This window comes from Anas platyrhynchos, chromosome 5, assembly GCF_047663525.1.
Source record: "Anas platyrhynchos isolate ZD024472 breed Pekin duck chromosome 5, IASCAAS_PekinDuck_T2T, whole genome shotgun sequence".
Lineage (NCBI taxonomy): Eukaryota > Metazoa > Chordata > Aves > Anseriformes > Anatidae > Anas > Anas platyrhynchos.
In genome coordinates this window covers 20,495,684-20,517,004 of record NC_092591.1, presented here as the reverse complement: position 1 = coordinate 20,517,004, position 21,321 = coordinate 20,495,684, and the positions used below count along the sequence as shown (strand labels likewise).

Sequence of the window (21,321 nt, the reverse complement as noted above, 5' to 3'; positions counted from 1 at the left end):
GAAAGACCTGTAGAATTTGATATAGGTAATACAATGCAGTTTAGTTTACAACACTGTTGGATCTGTGTTTCAGTTTTATCTTCTTTTGTCATGAAAACAATGTTACAAGAAGTTTACCCAATTTTTAATGAGCTAATCTATGTTTTGAAAATCTAGAGAGAAAACAGTGGGAAAAATATTTAAACAGAATTTCACATTACCTAAAAGGAAAAGCATTTCAGAAATGCAGTTAAAGAATAGAGTCGTGAAAGAAAATATCTTGGGCCTTCTTTCTGGGAAGGATGCTGAAAAGGTATAGAAAACACTGGAAAAGCTAATATTCATGATTAAGAGATGAAAGAAAACTAAGTTTCCTTAAACTATTACTCTGCTCCTGAAACAGTGTTTCAGGGTATCCTCCAGCTCAGTTTTTTTTTCTATTTTTATATGCGTTTACATATTTTCCCTAAATACAAATCCCTTTACCTTTACAAACATTTATTCTCTTTAAAGTTGCAAGTTTGTGTATTTCTGCTTTCTAATGTGAGACTGCAAATTTTTCTGCTTTCTAATGTAGTATTTAATTGTGCAACTTAGAAGATATCCTATTGTAACAAGCATCTGGGTATATAACTTGCTTGCATGATATCTTGCATGAGATTCAGTAGTTGTATCTTAGGTGGAACTTTCTTACAGAAATTGTGACTGTGCTCCAAAAAAGACATATGAAAGAAAGGGCAGAACACCGGGGAAAGCTAGCTGAAAAAAAGTCCTAAAAAGCTTTAAATTTAGGATAATATTTAATGTGAAATTTTCTTCAAAATTATTCGTAAAGTCCTACTTTATTCAAAATGTTGCCTGACTCTGTACTTCTTTTAGTTTTTGGTTTAGACTAGAAGTTAACTAGACTAGTAGACTAGAGAAAAATTATGTTAGCTCAAGCTTTTAGGTGTCCTGATCTAGAAATATTTTACTTTTAATAATCAGCCAAGAAACATCCAGCACACACACAAAAATCTCCCCAGATTGAATTTGTCATAATATTGGAAGGTGTTGTTGTTAAAAACATCAACTCTGTCTTTATTACCTTAATTCACAAAGGTCTGCTTTATCTTCTATTTAGTAAGAATTCAAATACTGCATATGTGCTTACTGTCCCATAAATAACTTCTTCTTAGCTTTCTGATCATACCCTACCAATTCTATATTTTGTCAGCAAACGTCCTGATTTTAAAAATAATCGTTCAGCCATCTGCTTTCCCATATGTGCTACACATCACTGAATCTTAGTTTCCATGCAGATTTTATAGACAATACCACAAAACTTGAATGTGTTTTTGCCCATAATTAGCATTTTACTACCACATAAAAATTGATCACAGGTAAGCTGTTTCATTTTGGTGGGTTATTTTGATTATAATCAGACTTCTTGCTGGGAAATGATTTTGGAGGCAATAAATTCAGGTTATAAAGTTTCCTTCCTTTTTTTTTTTTTTTTTTTTTTTTTTTTTTTTTTTTTTTTTAATAGCAGATACAGTATTTTAAAGGTCACTCTTGTCAGTGTACTAAAACAGGTCTCGGACTAGCAAATATAAAACATCCTTTGGAGCATCTATAAATGTTTACACTGGGTTAGGGAATGTTGTCTTAGCTGTTTCATGAGTTTCAACTACTGATGATGTCATGGGTCAGCTATTATGGGCTGGGTGTAACAGGAGGGGAAAGTAATGTCTAAGAACGCTTCACTTGTGATCAAGCTTTTAGACTGAATGGCAGTGTAAGGTTTCCTCTTTGCTTTTCAGGCATCAGAGAAATGTTAATTTTTGGTTAATGTTACTTTCATCCTTTCTCACTGGAAAAAAAACACAGTGAACAATATTCTGCCGTCACTTATTAAATATTGGTTTGAAGTAGAGGTACATGAGGAAAGGTGGGCACAAAATATGTTCCCATGTGCTCCATAAAATTAGTGCTTTTTTTTTTTTTCCCTCTTTTTTTTCAAAATGTTCAATATCTCCAAATTGGAACTTAAACACTCAAAAAAAAAAAAAGTTTTTTTAAGTTTTACGTTGTTTTGTTTGTTTGTTTTTTAAGTCTCTGAAATAGAGTTTTAACTTGTGCAGTACAGTATCAAACCCACTCATAGCATAATTGAGGACTCATCAACAACTTGCTCCAATAATAATATATAATATTTTATATTATTAATAATATAATTTATAATATACATCTTAGAAAGAAATGAGGTTGTATTTCTCTTTGGAGTCCATAGTATATATGGAGTTGGATAGGAACAATATTGAAATGGGAAACCTTATATAAGATCTAAAACAGTGCTGTTGAAGCTCAAACCATCCCTTCAAAAAGAAATATTATCTCTATACGTCATTCCAGCTTGAATCTTGGACATGAAGTGTAATTGTTTTTGCACCCCATGAAAGTTCAAGTTGTGGTGTTTTGTTCCCCCTTCAGTATTTGGCTGCCCACCATAATGAACCACAGCAAAATAACATGTATTGTGTCACAATTATGTATCACAATTACAGAATGCACTGAAGATAATAAATCAAAATTTCTCATCATATATCTTTTTTTAACTACTGTGTGCTACATGGGATGGGCTAAGACAATATCTCATGAACACCAGAAATACAGGAGACATGATAAATCAGGAGTTTTATCTAAAATACATAGAGAATTTCTTCTCATGTGTTCCTCAGTTGCTTTGGGATTTATTTACAGTTTGGGAATGGTTACCTTCTTTGTCACTTCAAATACTTGGTAGAGTTTTATAATAGGTGAAACTTTAAAGCCAAATATGAGTACATAAAAATATTCATTAGCTGTAATCTGTTATGTGACTTTTTTTTTTTTTCTCAATTATTTTGTGGCCATAGGTCAGGTACTATGCCTTACAGTACTTGTCCAATGCTGTATGTCCAGCATTATGAATAATAAAATATACGTAGAATGTGCATTATCTTTGCAATCTGACCCTGATTTCTATAGTTCATTGCATCATAACGTAAAAAGATAATTCTTTAAAGTACCCTATAGATCAATCAATTTCTGTGTTATATTTTGAAAAACAAAGCAAAACAAAACAAACAAAAAACTACCACCACAACAAAACATTTTGTAATCTGTAATTTTTTGTAATCTGTAATTTTTTGTAATCTGTAATTTCTTTAGCTTGTTAACAGCAGTGTTTGAGAGTACATGCAAGAATATTTTAATTAAGAAATCTCTTAGCCTACAGTATATTGGGCTGCCTGGCTCCTCTCCAGTAAATAGAAAGAGGAAAAGGCTCCTTTTAAGTGCTTGAAAGGCCCAGTCTATTGACTATTTTTATTTAATCCAGGGTAGTGCTGCTTTAATAGTACTATATGACAGGTTTGACTTCTTTATAACTTTATCATAAAGCAAACTGGAAGATTAAAAATCCTGATAATCCTGCTGTGGCTCACAGGCTGTGGGAGATAATGAGTTTTTTTGCTTTTTTTTTTTTTTTTTTTTTTTTGTGTGTGTGTGTGTATGTGTGTGCGCGTGCGTGTTTGTTTTCTTTTCTCTTTCTTCTCAGATTCATACTATTAAGATAGGAATGGAAATTGAAAGTGGGGAATTATTCACAGTCTTAGAAGACATAGGACAAGGTTTGGTGACCTGAGGCTAACAAAGGTTAGATGAAGAAAAGATTTTGAGCTGTACAGGGCAAATGACTAAACTCCTGAGGAAGCCTGTGAAAGCTACAGCAGTGCAGCTATCAGAGGTCATCTAGGACACTAGGGGGTAGCAGGAGGTTGGACATACCGAAAACAAAGTTTCTCACAACTTGGTCTGCTGTTTCCACAACGTCACATGGCTTTTTGACTCATGCAGACTGACAAGCAGAGTTGTCTACTTTTTTTCAGGACTGGCTGCCACATAAGCTTGCCTTCTCACACAAAGCTGGCTTTGTGTTTATAAAATTTAAAAAATACAGTTTATAAAAGAGAATTTCTTTACATGAATCTTCTTCCTGTGCTGAACCTTGCATTTCATTTAAAAACACAAATTAGCCACCATAATTCATATGTGAGATGAATACATACAAATATTTTTCTTTGTGTGAAACTAGATTTGATGATGTCAAACTGTTCTGAGTGATAATGAAGCTACAAGTGCAGACTTGCTTTCTGACTCAAGCCTGCCTTTGGGGCTGCAATGATAAGTGCTGAATACTTAAGATATCCAGCTGGGAGCTCTAGACTGGGCTAGTTTTTGAAGGCTGCATAAATGATCAGAAAAAAGATTGCTCAAGAGGGCGAATTAGAGCAAGAACCTAATATGGGCACCTTGAGTACTTCATTTTAAAGTTGTTAATGTTGATTTTGGTGTGTGCTATCACAAACAAGAGCTGGAGATTATCCTTATGATAGCAGTTTCCATAAACTCTATGACTTTTTAACATTTTAAAATTTAAATTTTATTCTGTGAAGGTAAAGTTTTCATGAACATCATTTTAAAAATAGTTTTAAAAAAGAAGGCAGCCTAGGACTTGTCTGTTCTTATAAGATTATTCCAGTGTAGAAGAGTGATCTTCCAGTGTTTTCTAAAAATATTCAGAAGTTGTATTAATCTAGTCCACACTGGATTTATATTTTTTTTCTCCAGTTAGATTTCTTTAAAAAGAATGCATTAACTACTTTGCAATTGACTTTGTCCAAAACCAAAAGCTTTATATATATTTAAAGCAACAACAACAACAGCAACAAAACTTTAGTTTAAGGTTGTTTGTAATATTTTACTGATCACTGACTAACTAGCTGTTTATTAACTTTGCTCCAGAATAAGTGCTGAAAGCTGGAATTATGTTGTAGATACTGTACTGTATAGTTTTAACTTGCTTTCCTCACATTTTCATGACTTTGAAACACACCTGTTACAAATTCCATTTCTGGAATGAAATATTTCAATAATTCAGTATCTTTGCACCAGATTTTGTTGCTCATCTGCCATATGGAGAAATGTTAAATGAAGAGGTTAAAGTAGAAACATTTGTGTAATTTTTATATATTTCATAACTAAAACAACTCTCATACTTCAAGGTTGATGTATTAATCATCTAGTACTATGTCTGCTGTAGAAACACTCTTAACCAAGTCAACTTGAGAAAGGAGAACAGGTTTAGTATGTGTTGAATTTTAAGTGGTATGTTATTATTTCTTGATATATTTCGGCTAGCAAACGTGATGCCCATCTACAAGAAGGGCCGGAGGGCAGACCTGGGGAACTACAGGCCGGTCAGTTTGACCTCAGTACCAGGGAAGCTCATGGAGCAGATCCTCTTGAGTGTCATCACACAGCACTTGCAGGGCAAGCAGGGGATCAGGCCCAGTCAGCATGGGTTTATGAAAGGCAGGTCCTGCTTGATGAACCTGATCTCCTTCTATGACAAAGTGATGAGCTGGGTGGATGAGGGAAAGGCTGTGGATGTGGTCTGCCTTGACTTCAGCAAGGCTTTTGACACCGTTTCCCACAGCATTCTCCTCAAGAAACTGTCTGCTCGTGGCTTGGACTGGCGTACGCTTCATTGGGTTGGAAACTGGCTGGATAGCCAGGCCCAAAGAGTCGTGGTGAATGGAGTCAAGTCCAGTTGGAGGCCAGTCACTAGTGGCGTCCCCCAGGGCCCGGTGCTGGGGCCGGTCCTCTTTAATATCTTCATCGATGATCTGGACGAGGGCATTGAGTGCACCCTCAGTAAGTTCGCAGATGACACCAAGCTATGCGCATGTGTCGATCTGCTCGAGGGTAGGAAGGCTCTGCAGGAGGATCTGGATAGGCTGCACCAATGGGCTGAGGTCAACTGTATGAAGTTCAACAAGGCCAAGTGCCGGGTCCTGCACCTGGGGCGCAATAACCCCAAGCAGAGCTACAGGCTGGGAGATGAGTGGTTGGAGAGCTGCCAGTCAGAGGAGGACCTGGGAGTGATGGTGGACAGTCGGCTGAATATGAGCCAGCAGTGTGCTCAGGTGGCCAAGAAGGCCAATGGCATCCTGGCCTGTATCAGAAACAGTGTGACCAGCAGGACTAGGGAGGTGATCGTCCCCCTGTACTCGGCTCTGGTGAGGCCGCACCTCGAGTACTGTGTTCAGGTTTGGGCCCCTTGCTACAAGAAGGACATCGAGGTGCTTGAGCGGGTCCAAAGAAGGGCGACGAAGCTGGTGAGGGGCCTGGAGAACAAGTCCTACGAGGAGCGGCTGAAGGAGCTGGGCTTGTTCAGCCTGGAGAAGAGGAGGCTGAGGGGCGACCTTATTGCTCTTTACAGATACCTTAAAGGAGGCTGTAGCGAGGTGGGGGTTGGCCTGTTCTCCCACGTGCCTGGTGACAGGACGAGGGAGAATGGGCTTAAGTTGCGCCAGGGGAGTTTTAGGTTAGATGTTAGGAAGAACTTCTTTACTGAAAGGGTTGTTAGGCACTGGAACAGGCTGCCCAGGGAGGTGGTGGAGTCACCATCCCTGGAAGTCTTTAAAAGACGTTTAGATGTAGAGCTTAGGGATATGGTTTAGTGGGGACTGTTCGTGTTAGGTTAGAGGTTGGACTCGATGATCTTGAGGTCTCTTCCAACCTAGAAATTCTGTGATTCTGTGATTCTGTGATTTTTATAGTTCTACCTGTTTATAGAAGCATCTGGTTTCGTGCCACAGGAATATTTCATGACAGACTGCTTCAGGACAGTGTTTCAGTATGATGCCCAATAATTTTCTTTGCAATATATAAGAGAACAAATACACCAGATCACTGCATTTAAATAAAAGCAATGAACTAAGACCAACAATTTGTACACTGAAGTCATTAGAAGGTTGAAGTTCAGCATCAAGACATACGCTGACCTACAAAATTTGTTTGTTTCTCTAGGCAGCATGTCTCCAATTCTCTCTTCTAATGTCATGAGAAATAAAAAGTTTCAGGGAAGAAATTAAGGCCATAGATGTGTCCACTAGTTGAATTCAAGGGGTAAGTACAAGCTAATCAACTGAACATTATTGAATTGTTTGGACAAGATGAAGGGTGATAAAAGAGTACAACTTAAGCATGCTGTTGAAGACTTAGGAAGGTTATGAAGAAGAAGGAACTCAGTTTCAGTCTGTTATGCAGATTTTAACCTAAGCAATAAGACTCTTTGAGTTATATGATCTCTTTTGAGACCAGAGGGCTTGAAATACATGAAATGGTTTTCCCATTGGGCTAACTGATGTCTACATCTCTCAAATAAAGACACATAACTGACAGAACTCTGTAGTGTTCCTCAAACTAATGAATAGAGACTATGACAATATAAGGCATATTAGCTTACCTGTATAGTTCAGTTATTTATTTTTCAAAATATGTAACTTACTTGACTTTTTAGATTTAATGTAACACCTAATTCTCAAAAGTTGATTTTCTTTTTTAACACAATTTTTTAGAAAGGATATGAAGCTCAGTCATCCAAATAGCTGTGTTTTACTAAAATATTTGGGTATTAAATACAAGACTGTAAGGATAAAATAGGAAGAGCAAAACTGGGAATCCAGAGAGTTTGCAGAAGTAAAGCTGGAGCAGATTGAATAGGAAAATATGTGAAAAAGGCTGACAGTGGATATTTTGATTAATAAGAAAATTCAGAATAATTAAAAATTATTTCATTGAGAAATATGTTCTAAATTAAGTCTTCATTAGAGTGAAGAGCTGGTTAGGACAGATTCAGACACAAATTTTCACCTGCAAAAATATAATTACTTTGTCAGGATTGCTTCATAATTTTTATGTAGTTTTGTCTGATAGCATGACTGGTAAAGACTACTGGTCTTCTTGTGTATATCTAATGTATGTCTGGCATACCAGGTATTGGCTGTAAAGCTGTATATATATATATATATTTTTTTTTTTTCTCTCATATTCATAAGAAATATAAAGCCTGTAAAGATGATTCCTATATTGTCATAGTATTATAAAGTGAAAAAAAAATCATTTTATAGAGAGCATTTGATATTTTCTTATTTAAAATAATAAAATAATAAAATAATAACAATAATAATAACAATAACAATAACAATAATAATAATAATAATAATAAACAGTAATTTTGATTTTACTGGTAGTAGTGTACTTAAGATCTTACATTTAAAAATGTAAAATGGAATCTAGACACTGTAAGACTGTATTGATAAAACAAGAATTTACCTCAAATATGCTTAATCAGACAAAAATCCCCTTGATTTTGAAATCAAGTAAAGTTTTATGCATATTCAAATAATTCTTCGCTGGATAGCTGTCTGTGATTACCTGAAAGAGATCAGAAAAGTTGAGAAATATTTGATTTGCAGTTCCAGATCAGCAGAAAAAAATACATTTTTCACAAACCCTGACATAGAACTAGATCGAAATCCAATAAGAATACATTGATTCAAAGATTCAAGTGTTGAAACTCAAGGCATGTGGCAGATTTGGCCATCCGTACACTGGGCCTTCAAGACTATCAATAAAATTTTCAGTATGCCTATTGAACACGTTTTCTTCAGTTGGGGAATTATAATGAAATTATTGTGATGAGAATTTTGAGGAGAATCATTGAATAAGAAGCTGAAAGGCAAAGTGACAACCTCTTAGCAACCGAAATGGACTCTGGGAACCTTTTTAACATAATGATCCCATCTGTAGAACAGTAATTTTAATGGTGTTATTTCACATTACTGTTTTACAATGGAAACAAAGTATAATTTTAAGAGCTGCATCAGGATAGTTTTGAACAAAACTCTTTGGAACAGATTGTAATGATGATCTGAATACCCAGACCTGTAAGTATATACACATATTTGCACATATGCATTTGGAATTTCTCTACTTGTAAAATAAGAGTAACTGGGAAAAAAAAAAAAAAATATATATATATATATATATATATATATATATATCTTTCCTGATGTTCTGTAAATTAGCTGATCAAAAAAATAGCAGTTTTTGACTGTTCATTCTTCAGAAAGTATTCATGGACAGTAATGTATATCTTCATATACACGTTGCTCATGAGCTCATGATTCTTTATGTTTAATCTCTAAAGTTCAGCATGGACCTGATTTAGCAATGCACTTAAGAATAAATTGAGTTCTAGAATATCCTGAGTTGGAAGGAACCCATAAGGATCATCAATCCCAACTCCTGGGTCCACACAGGACCACCCCAAAACCAGAACATGTGTCTGAGAGTGTTGTCTCCAGCAGCCTCAGTGCTGTGAACACTTCCCTGGGGAAGTTCCAGTTCCCAGCCTCCCTCTTCCCGGTTCCAGTGCCCAACCTCTCAGTGAAAAACGTTTTCCTAACACCCTGCCTGAACCTTCCCTGTTGCACCTCCATGTCATTCCTTGGGTCCTGTTGCTGTCACCAGAGTGCAGAGGGGCCTCTGCTCCCCTTGTGAGGAAGCTGTAGGCCTCTATGATGCCACCCTTCAGTCTTCTCTTCTCTGGGCTGAAAAAAACAAGTTACTTCAGCTGTTCCTCATACATCTTCCCCTCTAGACCCTTCACCATCTTTGTTGCCCTCCTTTGTTTCATTCAAAGTTCCATTCAAACAGATAGCATTTAGAAGTATGTGTAAATGTTTACTACAACCAGATAGCATGTTCATAACTTTTTATTGTGTAAAAATGCATGTGATATGATTCTGGAGAAGCAAAGCCTTAAAATTTTGTCCCTTATCCCCAAATACTTATAATCAAGTACATAGTAATTTAGAATTTATTTATTGTAAACATAGTAGTATTTTTTTCTAGTTGATACTTTTTATGACATCACATATAAATTCACATTGAAATATTCACATATCAAATAACAATTAAGTTAATTAAGGTGAGCCAAACCATATGAACATAAAAGTTTGAGCAAATTTAGCTAGAAATTTTCCACTTCCAGATTTGATTCTGAAGTCTATGTCAGTTTATTTTTCTCCTACTAGTTGTATTTGTTCTGTAACAGTTAAATCAGCTACCTCACTTAATGTTCAATACTATATTTACCCTCTGTTTGTCATCTGACAAGCATCTGCTTGTCATAAGACCCTCTGTTTGTCATCTGGACTGTAGTATATAAAAATCTAAAAAACAGATCGAGGAACTGATGGTGCTTTGGAAATCTAACAAAGCCTGATAAAATCCATGACCAGCCTTTTTTTCTGCATGGAATTTCAGATAGCAAGTCCAATCATGGAGTAAACCAAAGTATTGCTCCCAAAGTTTAATGGATCTGGCTCTATGTTAGAAATAACTGCACAATGAAAGCCTGATTAAGACTTTTCTTTCTGACATTCATATGATTATATATTTAGAACTCTATTAACAGAGACACTAATTCACTGGGAATTAAATAAACCCATTTCACGCTTTGAATTTATGATTGGTGCCATAGATTGTAAGATTTCTTGCAAGATTTTATAGAGCAGTCTGTCATTCACACATTTATTGCTGGCAGCGCTGACAGGGATTGGTAGAACGTGTGTGAGAAGTTTAATCCCATATATTTATTAATAAATTAGATAGTATCTTATAAGTCCTGCTTGCTTTCTCTAAACTCTTTAATTGTACAATCTCTGACAGAACAGCAGGGACTGTTCTTTGGAGAAAATATATTATGCAGAAAAAGAAAACACAGAGGATGCAGCATTTAGAGGAACATATAGGAATAATAAGAGAATGCAGAAGGTAATGTGAGATGGTTTCTTGTCTTAGGCTTTGTTTTGTTTTGATCATTGTATTATTTTCAGCTTTATCACACAAGCAGCTAATAAAGAATATTTATTCTGCTTGATCAAAACATTATTTCATGTATTGGCTTTTTAAATCTTAAATAATATTTCTAAATTTATATACATATATATATAAATATTTAAAATCCTTTAAACATTTAAATTGTAATTACTGTACCTTAATTCTTCTTCAACTTCCAGAACAGCATATTTTGGTATATATTCATCCAAAGCTGTTATCCAGAACCAATAACAAAATACTGATCTATAAACCTGTTTTGTAAAAGACCAAAATTTTTTGCCTTAAGTTTTGGATTAGGACAATTCTAGTGGGAAAAGGAATGTTGCTTTAGAAAAGAAAATTAGAATGTATTTGAAGTTGCTCTTGGCTTCTAATATCAAAAAGGTCTGTAAAGGAGATGAATCAGTTGGAAAGTGCAGGGAAGGTGGTCACAAGTGTGGAGTAACTCAGTTTATCATTTGGCTCCACAGTTCATCACTGCTCTGTCTGTCTGTGTTTCTCTTGTCTGGATCCTGCACAATCACAGTGCAAAGAATGTTTGGTCTTTGATGTAAATAGAAATAGGAACATATTTAATCTATCCACTGCAATGCCATAGTCTGTATAAATGCCATGTAACCTAGTTTGATATTTCTTTCTTCCCTTCACCCTGTTCAGAGCTTCTCTTGACAGTAGATATAATCCCCCATATATATATATATATGCTTTGTTTATTTATTTATTTATTTATTTATTTATTTACATATATTTTCAAAGTCCAGAAAATTCCTGACATCTGTTCTAAAATGATTTAAGGAAAGGACCCTGAAGAGAAATAGGAAGAAAGATATTATATATTGATAGGAAATTATTTTAAAATAATCCCATTATCAGTTAGTATAGGCAACAGATTTTAAAACTTACAGTTATGACTAAAAATTATATATGCACAAATCTGTCTCATTCAGCTAAAGTGAATGCCATGTGAACTTTTGATTAAGTAATAAAGTTACTAGAGTAGAAAAAATAGTGAGTTTTTTTTTTCTCATGGAAAAGAACTAAACTAAACTACCCTAATATAATATAATAAAACAAAACAAAGAATTGAAATATTTAAACATCTCTTAATACCATACATTTTAAAATATGAAGGCATAGTACCAGTCTGTTGTAATCTGTCTGTGTTGTATCAATCTATACAGTTATGGTTCAAAAAAATTAGATAAAAGTGAGGTAAGTAAAAAGAGTACAAGAAAAGTGTGGAGGTAAAAACAAAACCACTGTAAGAAAGTGTGATTTGAAACCTCTGTCTGTTCTTGATTGTAGTGAAAGATCTACCATCCAACAATAAGTATAGAATTCCATTTTGCTGTTTTTTTTTTTTTTTCTTCTCCACTTTCAGCAGGCAGTGGGAGAAAAATTTTATTTACCCACAATTAGCTTTCTCATAGGAAGCACTAAATATATTAATAAATATTTATTAAATTGTACTTTCAGAAAAACATAGAAGAAGGTACATGTCTCAAGGTACATGCTGAAAATCTTTTTACCTGTAATCAGAAAAAGTAATCACTCCTTGTCCAGTTTTGTGTGCATGTGCTTTTAGTAATGAGCTGGCAGAACAGTGTACCAGAATTACTGTACATACAAGTCACTGTTAGTCACAAAGAAAAGTTTTACTCAGATATGTAATTATTAGCATGATTTTCTTTAATGACAGGTGAATTGTTAATAGGCCAACCAGACCAGAAGTTCTTAGAAAAGTCCTTCAAAAAATTGTAGATGTTTTCTTTCATTACATTATAGTTATGCACATGAGTTATGTAGAAAATTTAGATAACAAAAAGGGAAAACAGACCATAAGCAGAAGCTACATTTGATAGTTTTGGAAAACTGTGTTTTAGTTTTCACTTTTAATTTTTATGGGTTAGTACATTCACCATGTGACAGTTTATTCATCTAAACAGTGTAGATAATTAAGTTTATCAAGATTTTGGAAAGCCTCACAGTATTATTTCCAATCTTTTTTATTTTTTATTTTTTTTGAATTGTTAGAAATGTGGGGAGGGGAGCAGAAAAGACAAAGATGCAAAGTAACTGTGTCCAGAAGAATCCATTACAAAAATAATAAAATACCTTTGTGGGATAAAATCTGTGTGCTAAAAAATTCTCTTAGGAGACCTTTGTCAGGGACTCTGGATTATCCTCTGTATCACTTGAATGAATCAGAATTAACTTGAGTATTATCAACATGATCAAGACAAAGCCTGCAGTACAATGGGCAGACTTAAAATAGAAGGGATTGTGGTATGGTGTAGGAAGATAACGCAAAAATGACACAAAGGCCCACAGGGGAAAAAATAAAATGATGTAGGCTTAAAATAATCATAACATACCTTCTTAAAGAAGCAGCTTAATTGCAAACCTGAACAGATTTTGCTTATTAAAAGGTTCTGGTTTAGTTTTGATACTATAAAAAGGCTTTTCTGATAAGAAAATCATGGACAAACACTACCACAACCACCACTCTCCTACCTCTCCCCCAAGAAAAAAATGAGAACAGTTCTTCTGTATAAGAGAAAATTATTTTCAGGAGTCTTTTCTATGCAAGGTTTTTTTCCTCAGTCTAATCTTTAAATAGTTTCTCCTAAATATAGTGTTTCCTTCTATGTATTTGAAAGAGGTGTTAAAGCTTCATGGAAAATTTCAATATTTCTGTTGTACACACACACATATTTTCTCGGCTAATTGTACCACTGGTGAAAGCTACCAGATCAGCATCCTTGTACAGATAAATATCTTTATTTATTCACCTGATTGGTAAAACATGATCATTAGTGTAGTGTGCTTCTTTACACAAACAGGCAGACTGACAAGCCAGACTCTTGAATCAGAAAACATGCAGCAATGTAAACCTGGGTTAAGTGTACCATTACCTGAAGCACTTACAGCTGTCTGTGGCATTTCAACTGGGAAATGGAATCTAAGTAAGCCAAAACTACTGACTTAAAGATGATATTTAAGATAATGAATAGAAATGGATACAGTCCTAGTATATTATAAATTAGATGTGGGAGAAGAGAGAGTGAGTAACCCGTCTTTTACTGATACCATAAACAAAGACGTTCCTGACTTGAGTTCTGTGCATTAATGTTCCCACCTTATGATAGATTTTAGAGGGATCTGTTGTCTAGCTTTAGACATTTCTATTCGTAAACATTGAAAAGATACAAATTGTCTATCAAGGAGAGAAAATCATGCAGTGATGGGGAAGAGGATAAAGGGAATGAAAAAAAATATTTATTATTCATATATACCATGCCATCTGAAAATATTAATTAGGGCCTCCTGCTTTTCTGAGGTAAAACAAAGGTTTGGAGGATTTTTAAAATAAAGTAACTGAAGAAGTGTCACTATTTTAAATTTCCTTTATGAATATAAAATTTCTTTGCATTTATGTTTCTCTGTTGAATTCTATACGTGGTTTTTCTCAAAACCTTTAGTTTATAAAACTAAATATATATATATTATTTTTAAAAATATATTAAAAAAAAAGCTAGTGCACATATCTGCAGATGAATTTTGTCCCTACTGTATCCCTTTGCATGAATTAACTGTTTGTTTGTTTGCTCCTAAGACAAGCTTTCTAGATAAATAAAAATTCTTCCGTATCAGAAGTAAACATTAATTTCCATGAAAGAAACCAATTAGTCTATGTATTATGGTTTATGATATTTTTGGAGCTAACTAAAAGATTAAGATACAAACCTGTACAGTACCTCATGCAATTAATAGAGAAATTGACATCAACGGGGAAAACAAGGTCCATTAATGAAGGTGGTTTTGAAGAATATGTAACCTGGAATCTATCCTAAATGCTAGCATGATGATTCCTATTGTAAGAGCTAATCATGAGTCACTTGGAGGTCTGATATGCTGTAGGGGCAGCTATTGGTGCCACAAATGAAAAACAAGAAAAGTGCCCTTGACACACATGTATTCCATAAATTCTTAAGTACAGAAGATAAACATTACTATCTAGATACTTGTTGACTACAATATCTCTGTACACCAAATGCTTTTATATTTTCAGAAAAGGAAAAAAAAAAAAAGAAAGAAAAAATTTTGCTACATTATTCCTCATAAATAATAAAAAATATAAGGTATATGAAGTATAAGGAACTATAGGGTTCTAAAAATAAAAATATAGCCCCATAAAAACTTAGTAAGGAAATAAAGAGAATGAAGGGCTGGATAGTGTGCAGTACATGAGACATAGGTCCTTATACCAAAAAGAGATAATAAAACTGAATCAAAAAGGCTTTTCTTTAAGTAAAATCTGTGTGTAGTGTGCACAGATTTCAGCTGTGTGAATTAGAAACTGTATTGCACTATGTATGCACAAGGGAAGGAGAATAAGATGTAATAATCAATCTTAATTACTACAATTTTCTAATTCTGGGTTGCCTGAAATATTGTGTTCTTTGTCACATAGATTCACTTATGTTGTAGCTCCAAAGCAATCTATAGCTGTCAATTATATCTTTTACTTACTGTTACAAATACAAGAACCTAACCTTCCACCAGTCTCAATTCAGAAGAAAACAAACAAGAATAAAGAAAAAAAAAACAACCAACCAACCAAAAAAAAAAAAAATATATATATATATATATACATATATATGCAAAAAATTGAGCTCATTGTTTTTATAATCAAAGCTGCTAAATATTGACATGTCAGCAGTGGTGTTAAATGGCACATGTAAATGATACCAGAAAGAACAGTACATAGTTCCAAGCTATCTATTCTATTGCTTTGTCTAAAGATCATTTTTTTTTATTATTGTTATTACTATTATTATTGTTAGAGTTCTCAAAGTCAAGCCAGGTTGGATGGGGCTTTGAGCAACCTGATCTAGTGGGAGATGTCCCTCCCTGCCCATGGCAGAAGGGTTGCAATGACATGATCTTTAAGGTCCCTTCCAACCCAAACCATTCTATGATTCTATTACTCTCACCCTACTCTCTCTTTTTAGGTTTCTTTCTCTCTCTTCCTCTCAATTTTCTCCCCCTTGTCCTCGTATGCTCTCTCTCCTTATCATCTTATCTATCTTTGCCTCTTTTTGCTTCCCCTTTCTCTGTTGTGATCTCCCTCTTTTCTTTCACTCTCACTCTCATTCTCCACCTTCTCCCTTCTCTCTTTTCTCTTTCTCTCTCCTTTTCTCTCATCTTCTTTCTCCATTCTTCTCTGATGTTCTCTCCACTTGCCCTCTTTCTCCCCTCAATTCCTCTTTCCCTCTCTCTCTTTTGCTCCTTCCCTCACCACTCTTGATCTCTTACCCTCCTGTCTCTTTCCTCTCGTCTCTTTCACTTCCTCTTCTCTTCTTGCCTGTCCTCTTTCTTTCTTTGGCTGCCTTTTCTCTTTCTCCCCTTTATCCCCATTTTTGAATTCTCTGTGTAATATCTCTTCCTATAGTTAACTCCATATTGTCTTAGCTGGCGTTAATCTCTGTTTTCCAGTATCAGCAAGTATTCAAAGTTGCGTAATGGAAAATGCCAAGTTGACTTAATAGTACCCAGTGCTATTGGCTTATACTACAGCTGCCCAGTCTTCTAAAGTCTGAATTACACATTATGTTTAATTTAGATTTCATGCTATCCCTACTATTACTCAGGTTCTTTAGGACAGTATAGAAGCTGTGTCTAGCCTGTTCATAAGCTAAAGGAAACAGAAAAATCATAATTTCTCTGGTATAATATTTTCTGATTTTGGCTTGCTTGAAGCACAACATAACATTTTTTTAAAAGCTCTCTTGACTCCCAAACATTTTATGGTTTTGTTTTTGTTTTTGTTTTTTTTTTTTGTCTCACTTTCATAATTTTTGATTTTGTCTTATACAGCTTTTTTGTTCTACCAATGTTGTGGTTTAACCCGGCCGGCAGTTAAACACCACGCAGCTGTTCGCTCACCCTCCCCCCTCCCTCTCTGGGACGGGGGAGAGAAATGGAAAGTGAAGCCCGTGAGTTGAGATAAAGATAGTTTAATAAGACAGGAAAATAATAATAACAAAATAATAATAACAATAATAATAATAATAATACAATGGTGATAATAGGGAAATAATAATAATATGTACAAACAAGTGATGCACAATGCAATTGCTCACCACCCGCTGACCGATGCCCAGCCTAACCCCGAGCAGTCCGGCCCCCCCCCCCCGGCTAGCCACCCCTATATATTGTTTAGCATGACGTCAGATGGTATGGAATACCCCTTTGGCTAGTTTGGGTCACCTGTCCTGGGTCTGTCCCCTCCCAGCTCTTACTGCACCCCCAGTCTGCCCGTTGGCAGGACAGAGCAAAAGGCTGAGATGTCCTTGGCTTAGTATAAGCACTGCTCTGCAACAATTAAAGCATCGGGGTGTTATCAGCACTCTTCTCATCCTAAGCCAAAACACAGCATTCCACCAGCTACTAGGAAGAAAATTAATTCTGTTCTAACTGAAACCAGGACAACCAATTCCATTGCTTTTACACTGCATTGCTCGTTCCCAGCTTAATTTTATATGCAGTGGAAATTTTTTTGTTTTTCTAAACACATATTTTGAACTATCTCTGTATTCAGTGTCAATAGGAACTTGCCAGTTCAGTTAAAGCCAGAAGCAGACATATTTAGGCCCTGAAATTCTACTCTATATTCTTCAAACAGAGTATTGAAGAAGTATAAAAACAAAACAAAACAAAAAAACAAAAACAAAAACAAAAACAAACACAACCCCATCCAAACACAGGCCAGTTATGTAAAGCCAGGCCTTATTCCTATACTGAGCTTCTAGTTTAGACAAAGCTCTTATTAAAGGAGTTTTTTAAAGGAATGGAAATATTTATTTACTTATTTATTCCTAACTGTGACTCCTGCTCTGTCAGAAAGCCTAACTCAACAATACTCTTGATCTGGTGACATTACTGTTTTCTACTTACCAAATAAGACAGGGAACTTTGTATGTTCTTTGACTTTGGGATTGATGTGTGTTGAGGCTCATATCCTTGAACTTTTTCAGGTACTCTGAAATCATTATATCTGGTTAAGATCTAATATGCCACTTCCAAAAGTACATAAGCTTGTTCCTGATTTTGTATGAAAATAGTGTTTGGTCTTAAAAGAACCTTCTGAAAACAAAAACATACTTTATCTCTCTTTTTAGGGTTCATTCAAGAACAGGAAATATTAAGGTGATTGAGCTACTATGCTTTGTGTTTTATGATTATAAAAGTTTTTCCTGTCTTTCTGTTGCTGCTCATAGCTAGGTACAAATGTCCATGCTGACTTTCACACTGACATGGACCAAAAATAGGAAAAAAAATTTACTTGCTTATCTGTTCTGTTCTAGTTTTGTTTGAATTACTTTTAACCTTTTCAACAATGATAACAATCTTATTCTCTATAAAGCCACCTTAAATCCTGTTTTATTTAAGCTGAAGAAAAACAACCATTTGAACGGCTGAAAGGGAAAAAACAAACAAACAAACAAACATACACACACACAAAAACAAAACAAAACAAAACAAAAAACACACACACACAAAAAAAAAAAAAAAACACTTTTTTTTCTTTTCGCCTGGGAAAATTATTGAACAGTTAATTTTCAAACACGTTGTATTATTAGCAGTAGTGATAGTAATAGACAACTGCTAATAGACAATGCTGCTTGTCAAAATATATTTTCAGATGGTAGAAATGTGTAAAACACCAAAAGGCCAGAGTCAAAACAGCCTGTTCAAATTAGGTGTCCTAAAAAATATTTATTGTATTCCAGGAAAACACAGAGCTCTTCCTATAAGGCTCTGATTAGTGTGCTCTGCATGACATTGCTTTGTGTCAAGTCATTCAAGTCTACTTTGCTTCTTAAGACCAAAGAAGTAAATTTATTTTATTACTCATTTGGCAGTATTTGGCAAGTGTAAAATACATTTACATCTTGTTTAGGGATCAACAATGTTTGTGTTTTGCATGTATATGTACAAAGTCTATGCCCTTGTGTGCATTTTTTCCACTTAAAAGAAGAATTTATTATACTTAAGCAGGTTTGTGTTGTGTGTATTTGAAACTATGATAACACATTCACTTTTAAGCTTCAGGTTATTTACATTTCTGAAAGTAGAATATGTTAGAATCTTTTCTTTACAACTCAAATTCTAACTGAAAATCAACATTTTAAAATTTCTGTTGAGGTAATTAGAAATCTTTAACTTTGTATGTAATTATAAATGTTTAAAAGATTGCTATTAAAAATATGAAAAATTCACAGTCATAACCTGATTAAAGGAAAATATATACAGACTCAGAAATATCACCCCATTTTCTATTAGAAAGTTGAATGAAAAATCTTTCATTTGCATGAACATATTCATATGAACATTTCATATGAACATTTCTCTGTGTGTTTTCTGTTTTTTAGTTAATAACTTGTGTAGAAAGAAATCAGGAATGATATATATATATATATATATATATATATATATATAGTGTCCTGTACAATAGCTTTGAATAGGAGGTGACAGTCATTTAACCTGTGGATTTTCATCATATTCTCTAAGTAAATTCTCACAATTGTGCCTTTACATGTGGAAGTAATTTCTAGTATCCATTTATCTATATACCACTTTTTAAAAATTTTCATTTTCACCAGCAGTATTATTTTGTTAGCGTTCATTTTAAGTTCTCTCATTTTTTAAGACTTCTTTAGTTTTCTATTCTATTTTCTAACTCCTTCTCAACTTCCATCCCCCCAAGAACACTCCTCCCTACTCCTCCCATATCTCCTCACTGCAATTGATAATGAATGTGTACTTCCATCTGTTCAGAAAGAACAGAGGCCAGACCAGATGTGACCTGTGATTTACCAAATGGGAAGCAAACACAAGGAATGCTGTCTGCCATCTGTTGATGCAGAAACCAGTAGAGTTGGACTGGCGTTTCAGCAAAGCACTCCCACCGGGAAACTGTAAAGGAAACTCATCTGTTTCATTTTTATCCTCCTTCTCTGACCTGACAGTTCCTCTGCGTGAAGAGTGTCTTGCAATGAAGCTGTAAAGTTCGTGTCTAAATGTCTGCGTTTTACGGAAAATAAAAGATTTTTTACAGTTTATATTTCTGCCAGAGACAGCAATACAGAGATGATACTTCTCTCTACAGCAAACTGATACATGAAGCTGCTCTCTAAAATGGATAAGGCAAAAAAAGCCTCTGGTTTTCCTTCCTCTCCTCTTCCCTTTGTTTCAGTTCACATGAAAGGATCCTGAGAGTGCCAAAGGAAATGAAGCAGGTGTTAGCAACAGTTACAAAGAAAGATCCTCATCTGCACTTCATTCTACTACCAAATTACTCCACCAACAAACATCTGTTTTCTGTTTTAAAAGAGGAAATGCATAACATAGGGAGTGCTCCTTGTGGCACTACCTTAGCTTAATCTAAGAGGATCTGTATATTCTTATGTGGTGATGCAAACTGAAGATGTGAGATGAAAACTAGAGAATGGTTTGAAATTATTCAAAATATATTTAATAGTAAACTGAGATTAAAAGTATCCATATCTGGATGCTTTTATATATATATATAATTAAGTTATTTATTTACTTATTTATTTTAAATTTAGTCAGCCTTCAGCATGCTCGCGACTTAAACAGGACAGAGTCTTGGATTTTAAAAACATTTTAAAGGCCAATACTGCTTTCAGTATTTGTTGTGTTTCTTTTCTATGATTTAGATAGACTGTAGCACTATGGAACCAAAAGAGACTTCCATCCACCTCTTTTCACTTTGTGCAGAGAAGCAATGAAGTAATTCCCTTCCAGAAACCAGTTTTTCACTTCTAAGAGTTGTATACAGACAGTTTTATTGTAATGATACGGATTCTAAATCCAAGATATTCTCTGCCAGGACTACTGCCTGCTATTGTTGGCTTAATAACTATATTTTGAACTGCTGCAGCCAGAGGAGTCTTACACTTTAAGTTCTTTGAAGATATTTTTAATACTTTGTGCAGACTGAAGGTAATGTTTCACCCTCGTATAGTTATTCCTACATCACTATATTAATAGTTTTATAGATAGCAACTCATGCACATTGCATTTGTTTAAATTAGCTAGAGAAAGCATATTTAGAAAAGAGAGCAGGATCTTTGGTAACAATGTTTACAGCTTTGTGGTGTTTTTGTTATTGTCCCTCCTGTCCCCTCCCTCCCCTCCTTAAACTTACTTCAGTATCTCTAAATGATTAGGAGGTCTACAGCAAGTTCAGATTTGACACTCAAATATTCATCTTCCCTGTTAGAAGACATGCATCAAAATGATTGACTCCCTCTTTGTATAGTGTAGAAGGAGATGTCATGTAGGTGTGAGAGGGAAGCTAAGCAGCATTCCTCAAACCAGTTCTGAAGTACATAGAAAGATGCCATTTTAAACTACTTACTGCACAATCTCTGGGGATCCGTCTTGTGGTTTCCTTTGAATCTCCTTTGTTCTCTTAGGTTTTCCTTCTCTGACACTGAGAACAGAATACTTGAAATGCTGTGTCAGAGAAGA

General features: G+C 34.7%; 1 long non-coding RNA gene across 1 annotated transcript in view; it reads right to left on the bottom strand.

Annotated features, from left to right (window-relative positions):
- Positions 1-16,942, bottom strand: part of LOC119717218 (uncharacterized) — a 31,848-nt gene extending 14,906 nt beyond the window's left edge. The window contains exons 1-2 of the long non-coding RNA XR_005266412.2: positions 16,905-16,942; positions 8,185-8,286 (exon numbers count right to left, since the gene is read on the bottom strand). This is a non-coding gene — a long non-coding RNA (uncharacterized lncRNA). The remainder of the gene's footprint in view (positions 1-8,184; positions 8,287-16,904) is intronic.
- Positions 16,943-21,321: the final 4,379 nt, after the last annotated feature.